An 8027-nucleotide genomic window follows, 5' to 3' on the forward strand; every position below is an offset into this window, starting at 1 on the left:
GCAACTTTTTTTTCAAACTTTTGGGTTCAACCTGATTGGCTAATTGATTTCAACCATTGTGGAATTTTTATCCTTTTACTTTAACAATTTCTAAAGAAAAAGTTTCACTATTAAAAGTTTAGTAAGTATCTTTGAGTCCTTTTTGTGTCCCTTTTTCTTGATTGTCTTTCTTCAAAGTTTTGTCATAATCTCTTTCTCAAATTTGGTTTAACTTTTCTTGATTGTCTTTTATATTTTTGTCTTTAAGTTTTGTTGTGTTTCCATTAAGATCAAGTGATTATGACTTTGACCTTTTTCATTTAAAAGTTTTCAACTTCAAGAAAGATCTTTGCGAAAGGATAAAATTCTTTTTGAGTGCTTTGAGTGTTCTCTTCTTGTTTTCTTTTCACCAAAGTGACGCAAACTTGAGAGAGTGTTTTCTAACTTATATTTCACAAATTGTTTGTTCGCTTGTGAAATATGGCTTATCTTTCTTCAAGAGAGTCATCAAAACCCCAATCTCCCCAAAAGGCATTCCTTATGGGTGAATTGACGACTGTTAGGAGATCTCTTGCCCAAAAAGATGAGGAAATGAGTGGCCAAGGAGATGGAAGCATAGAAGAGCTACAAGAAGTTTCACTCAATATGGTAGCCATGAGGAAGAAGAAGATTGGAGATTGAACCAATTTGAGGAGAGGCGTCAACATCCACATCGTGCTCCTAAACTTTCTTTGCCTTATGTAAAAATTCCTAGTTTTAGTGGGGAAGGTGATCCCAACATATATCTAGGATGGGAGGCTAAAGTTGAACAAATTTTTAATGTACATGAGGTTCAAGAAGACCAAAGAGCCAAGTTAGCCTCCAAAGAATTTTTAGACTATGCCATGCAGTGGTGGCATAAGACTATAATGGACATTAGACTTAACAAGAGGTCAGTCATGGTCTCTTGAGAGGATTTAAAGTTATGCATGCGTGCTAGGTTCGTTCCTCATCATCATAGGAAGGAACTCTTGTTCAAGCTCCAACGGCTTCAACAAGGAACAAAAAGTGTTGATGATTATTTTAAAGAGCTTGAAACGACTTTAACTAAAATTGACATGCATGAAAGTGAGGAATCTAAAATAGCTAGATTTGTAAATGGACTAAGAAGGGAAATCCAAGATGTGGTGGAACTTTATGAGTATTCATCTTTAGAAAAATTGGTTCACCTTGCCATCAAGGTTGAAACCAAACTGTCAAAGAAAAACCATTTCAAAAACTCTCATAATGATGGCTACTACCAATCATCTTGGAAAAACAAAAAGAAAACTTCTTCCAAAACTTTTCCTTCAAATGTTGAGAAAGATTCCACTTATAACCCTAGACATTCTAATCCCTCCACTTCAACACCTAAGTCACCTACCAAAACCTCTAGTAGAAAGTCATTTAAATGTTTAGGTTATGGGCACACTGTTTTTAGTTGTTCTTCAAAAAGAAACATGGTGGTTAAAGAAGGGGTTGTCATGAGTGGCCATAGCTCCCAAAGGTCTAGGTCCCCTAACCATTCTAGATCCCTAAGTGAAGAAGAAAGTGAGAGTCCATGTGAAGGAGACTTATTAGTAGTGAGGCGCATGCTAGGTCAAGTTTTAAAACCTTTTGATGAAAGTCAAAGGTAAAACATTTTCCACACTAGGTGTCTCATTAATGATAATTTGTGCTCCTTAATTGTGGATGGGGGTAGCTGTACAAATGTGGCAAGCACAAGAGTGGTAGAAAAGCTTGGGTTGTCTACCATCTCTCATGTCAGGCCCTACAAGCTCCAATGGCTTAGTAAATAGGGAGAAATCATGGTTAATAAACAAGTCCTCATAACTTTTGCTATAGGAAAGTACAAGGATGAGATTTTATGTGATGTTGTGCCAATGGAAGAAACACATATTCTATTGGGAAGGCCTTGGCAATATGATAGACAAGTTTTGCATGATGGTCTAACCAACAAAATGACTTTTACCTTCTAAGGGCACAAGGTTACCTTAAAATCCCTCTCTCCCAAAGAGGTTCATGAGGACCAATTAAAAATGAAAAAGGTGAGGAAAGTAAAAAAGGGTTTCATCTTGTTAGCCCACACAAAAATAAATATGCCTTCAAGGTATACTTCTTCCTTCCCTTTTTCATTACTAAAGGTTTCTACCTACTCACCATCTTTGTTAAAGAATTTTAGGAATGATTTTCAAACACCTCCTACAGGTTTCCACCTTTTAAGAGGATTTTCATCACAAAAATTTATCATTCTCACAAATTATTTTCAAACTTGGTCTGTATATAGAACATAATCTTATGCACTCCCAACACTTAAGGAACATAAGTTGAGTTCACATTCCAATCCTTGCACTATCTTATATGTGAACAAACTAACTATGTTAACTACATGAGTTATGATTCGAGTTCAAATTCTATCGAACTTGTTGAGCATGATACAACCCAAGTAGCTATGAAGATGACCAAGGAAGCAAAAGACAAAGCATATGATGAACAGTCATCTCAACAAACAATTCATAACCCTACCAAGAATCACATAGACCTCACCAAAGGAGCTGAGCATAAACCAGCACACCAACTATTCTTCCTTTTGGTCTTCTTATAAGATACAAATATGTTGTAAATAATTTGGGCTCTCTTTAGGGGTCTAAATAGCAAAGATAGGCTAGAATAAGGTACCTTTAGCATAATAGGGGGTGTATTTAGCATTTTAGCTTGTTCCTAACCCTTTAGGAAGGGATTTTTGACCTAGTTTCTAGAAGGACAAGCCTAGGGTGCGGGTTTGCATTAGTCAAACCCTAAGGCTGCCCCTTTTTTAGTGTTTCCCATCCTACCCTTCATGCTTGTTCTCCAAGGCTCCTTCACCTATAAATAGGAGGCCTACCTCATTGTATTTTACAAGTTGAATTTGAATGAAGTAAAAAAACTCTGCACAAATTGTGTTAGCTCTTAGTGAGGCTTATGTCCTCTTAGGTTTAAGGTCTTATCTTGAGTGATTGGGAAGCTCTCAAGTGGCGGCCAACACACTCATCTTGGAGCACATCACCCTCCAAGTGGCGTGACATTTATCACCCACAATCATAAGTTTTATCATTCCATTTTCCTTCCATTTTCTCCATTCCATATTATGTGTTTGTCTCTTAGTTTCTCTTCTTTGTTGCTCTTGGATTTCGCTCATAATCATGAGTATGGTGCATCATTTGGGAGGCCATGACCACCATTGATGTTAACCTTGTGCCCATTTTCAATTCCGCAATTGCATCTCATACTCACCATGTCTTGTTTTTCATTTTTACCTCTATGAAGTGAACCTTCACACTTACTTAACCATTTGGTTCAGTTCGTGTCCAATGGGAATCTTCCTTAGGTCCTCACCTTTAATTGTTAAAATCTCAATATTAAGTAAAAGTGTCATCATAAAAACATCAAAAAATCAACTCACATCAAGCATCTAGTACCTAGGCCCTTCTTTCCACACAGGTACAGTTGATTTGGAAAATTAATGAAGATATCATTTACTTCCAAAGAGGAAAAAAGAGCATTAACTAGCGGTTATAGGTTACTGTTATAAAATCCATTTATATCTCATGATAACCATTCAATGTTTTTTTTAAATGGTCTGAGTCCAACAAAACCTATAAATAAGTGATAAGAGGATACACTAAACTCTATTTTATACTCTAACTCTTTGTTAAGAATTATCATCTTTGTGTTTCTACTAACTTAACTTTTGCAGGTGGACCTCCGTCTTTTGCAGGTTGCACTCTCTGAGTTCATTTTTGGTAAGAACATCTTCTTTCTTCAAGTCTTCCAATTTAGATTCATCAAATACATCAGCATCTGCATATACATAAATAGTCAGTTCAATCCAATAAATATTGACAAATTTCATTCTTAATATAGTCATGAAAAAAAATTCTTAATAAAAAACTTTAATTTGGTTAGTTAGTTTGTTTTGTTTTAACTTTATTAATAATTTATGTAATTAAACACTATTTGATCTTTAGTAATTATTAACGTCTTATTAAGATAGAATTAATTTTAATATGAAACTAATCTTGAAAGTATCATTAAACATTTTAAAATTATAAAACAAAAAACAAAAGGTAAAAAACTCCATTCAAGATTAATTATATATTAACATTAACTTTTCTTTTAAATAAACATACATGACAATTATCAATTATTAAAGACCAAACACAATTTAAAGTTTTTATTAAGATTTTTATCTTGAATAAAATTTTAAATATATATGATATAATTTATTTTATCCTTATATTGTTACTATTAAGGATTCAATTTGTCAATTATTTCATTAAAGAACAAGTTGGTCTGGTTTATATTATTTTATTTTATTTCAACATATATTAGGAAAGATTGTAAGTTGTTAAACATGATTAAAGAATAATGTGATGGATTCAAAAGTCTTCTCATCGATTGATTCGCATAATAAATTGATTTTCAGATGAATCTCTGCAACAACAATATTCCCGGCCCGAATTTTCCGTTGTTAGCACATTACAACTAATGCAAATAAATTCAACTAATTACGATTAGCTAATCACGTTTTTAAAATTTTCACGTTCTTAAGTAAAATTTAAACAGCTATTCTTTTAACCAGCACTATATATAACAACCAATTTCTTTGATAAAACATTTTATTCTTGAAATCTTTCTAAGTATGTATAATTCTTTTGAATGAAAATAGACTTTAATCAAGATTTTTTCATAAAAATATATTTTCAAAAAACATTTAAGACTAATTTGAATGTATCTCTGTTTTTCGAAAACCATCCAATTTACACTATAAATTCAAAAACTTTCAAATATTGATTTTTTTATCGTGTTGATGTATTCGTAAAATAATTTAAAATTATCGTAGAAGATATATTTCAATAAAAAATCATCAGGACAATCAAGATATATAGTTTTCGAATTGCTCTTTACTTTCAAAAAGATGAAAACTTTCCAGAATTTAATCAGCCAATTCTTTTGAATGAAAATGTTGATGTGTATGATCAAATGAGATTCAAAAACAATCAATCATTATTGGAAAGCATTTTAAAAACAATGAGATTGAATTTAGACACTCCCTAATATGTTAGACTATCTAATATGTAGAAGATGCAGTAATCATCTAACAAATTCATGAAAACCATTTTTTTTCTAACTCATCTTGCTTTTTGTATTTATCTAGCATTTAGAGTCTTCTAAAGACCATCTGGACAAAAAATCGTCTAGTGTGTCCTTGTACAATAAGACCGTCTAACGAGTCTATGCATAATTGGATTCTCGAATGTGTTAACACTGCATAGTTTGACTTTACATTTCTGAACATAATATAGCAGTTTTAATACTTCTAACAAGTTTAATCTTAGTAAACCGTTTAATATGTCTTTGTCTAAGTATGCACAATAGTAGCTTTGTTAGAGATCTTAGCACACCTTATAGTGTTTGTTATCATCAAAACTTATAAACTCTCTTAACATGAGATCGTCTAATAGTATTGTTTAACATCTTAATAGTGATTTCTTTTTTTACCCGAACTTCACACCTTCATCTTTATTGCTTCATTTGTTTACTCATGAATGTAATTATGCACTAAATATGTCTCATGCAACATTAAATATTAATCTCCCTTTCAAACAACATTTTGATAGATGGGGTGACCTATTACACCTTAATCAAAGAGCTTTCATCTAAAATAAGGAAAAAGAGTAGGATCGTGGGAGCAAATAATCGTTCAATAGTTGTCATAAGGTGTTTTAGAATGTGCATTGTCGGAAAGTAGTTTTAACACACCTTTTAATAAATCTTTGATATTAACACGTTTTGTAAGATGAAACATTCTCTACAACATAAAATAAGTTTATAAGTTTTTTTCAATTATAATGTTAGCTTGTAAAGTGTGTTTATGTATATAGTCTTCTGTGGTTTTAAGATGAAACACAAACATATTAAGGCTATCATGGTATTAATGCCACCAATACACCTTATTCCAATGTCGAGCAATGTTGTGTTTAGCTTCTTCTCTGAAAAATCTCTTTTTTCTCTAAAACCACCACATTCTTCTAAGTAATTCATTTTGTTTACCTTCCACATAACTTTGAATTGCTCAATCATAACGTTTTTGGATTACACAATCTAGAAGGAGGAGGTGCTTGTTGTCATAGATTGATCATTCTAGAAAATCTAGTTGGATTGTCCAATCTAGAACATGTTTTCAAAATTTATAATCTAGAAACATGCTTCACATTGAGCAACTCCAAAATAATGTTTTGGAATGATCAACCAGAAAACATGTTTTGGATCGAGCGATTTCAAAATGTCTTCTGAAATTATTCCAAAATGCATATTCTAGAACATAATTTTTACTTCTTATTTAATTATATTTATATATTTATTTTAGTGTATTTATATATAGTCATACTTAAGAGGAAATAATTCTTTCTGATAGTGTGCAATCAACTGTCTCTAAAACAGAAAGTGTGGAAGACCTAGTTTAACTCATGAAAACGTTAAAAAACATAATACAAGATTACTATGTTGATAACTTTACCATATAAAAATAATTATATAATAGTTACATTTATCTCATTCTCAAATGTATCACTGCAATCTCATTTATAAATTCATTTATATTGCATAAGAAGTAGAACATGGACTATGTCAATATCATCTATACTACTTGAAAACATAATTTCATTTGATATTCTCGAGTAAGAGTCTTCATCCGTAGTAAATTTGTTAAAATAAAGTTTAAATTGTAAAAAACTATTATAAAAGCTTCTAGAAAACGAAATCTTGAAAATAAAATATTTGATTTCTAAAATACTTTATCTCTAAACTGTGAGATGTGTATTCTGAGTTAAGTATTTTAGAATATATAATATGTTTTATTTTTTGAATGCCTAATTTTCCTAGGTGTTCAAAAATCAAATAAAATGTTCAAAATACAATTTCCAAAAGTACACACATTTTATATTTTGGATTAAACAATTTGTGAAACACTTATAAAGTAAAATGTTCTGAATGAGGTGTTATGAAACACTTGTAAAATGTTCTGAGTGTTCTGAAATAGTGTAAGATAAATATGTTACGAAAATTTTGATTTGGAATGTTTCTGGAATAAGTAATCCAGAGCACTAATCTTACTTATCCAGAATAAAAAACTCATGTTGCGGATTACCTTTTTTATAAATACCTGCAGAGTACTAATCTCAATTCTTGTCAGAATCCAAGTAGCAATGAAGTAAAAACTTCTAGTTGAGTAAAAAAAATTGCTCGCGAGTAAGAAAGGCGAATGTGACACCATTAAAATAAATAGTCATTTCAAAAATTACAGGGGTGCAGGAAACAAAAGTCTAATTGTAGAACAAATTAGAATATATAGCCAAAATAATATGTAACATGTCTAGTAAAAATTAAATTAACAAAATACTCCAAATTTAGTTGGAGAACATCTACAACACCTGTGATGGTGTATGCAAATTGTCTTTAGAAAAGACCCCTCAAATTACATTACTTTGTCAAATCATTTAATGTGAAACAAAGAACTGGAGCTTGGAAGCTCTGTTAAAACTGAATGCTAAAAACTGAAATATCCAAGAATATAAACGTTTCAAACATTATTTACGACCAACCAAACGGATTTAGAAACTAGATTTTCGAAACACTTAAGTGTTGTCCTACCAAGAATGTCTTAAGATGTACCGGAGTACTAATATTGCTACCAATTCCACAAAGTATATCTTTAACATAAAGAATATCAACCCTACTTAAAATGTAGCACACACCTGCACCTAAAGCAAACTTTGTATCCGAATCATGAAAACAAAAAGACAACTGGTGAACAGATTCTAGTTTAAAGCAGGTTATGAGCTAAATTACAACTACATACTGAGGTAAGGCTTCGAAAACTGATGTACTTCTTACGTGATCATATCCTGTGATAAAGTCAATGCAGTTTAAGATAGCCAGGTTTCAATGAAAACAAGTTCATATCGATTAAAATACAACCACATCATGGA

Source organism: Phaseolus vulgaris, chromosome 8, assembly GCF_051622355.1.
Source record: "Phaseolus vulgaris cultivar YP4 chromosome 8, ASM5162235v1, whole genome shotgun sequence".
NCBI classification, from domain to species: Eukaryota; Viridiplantae; Streptophyta; class Magnoliopsida; order Fabales; family Fabaceae; genus Phaseolus; species Phaseolus vulgaris.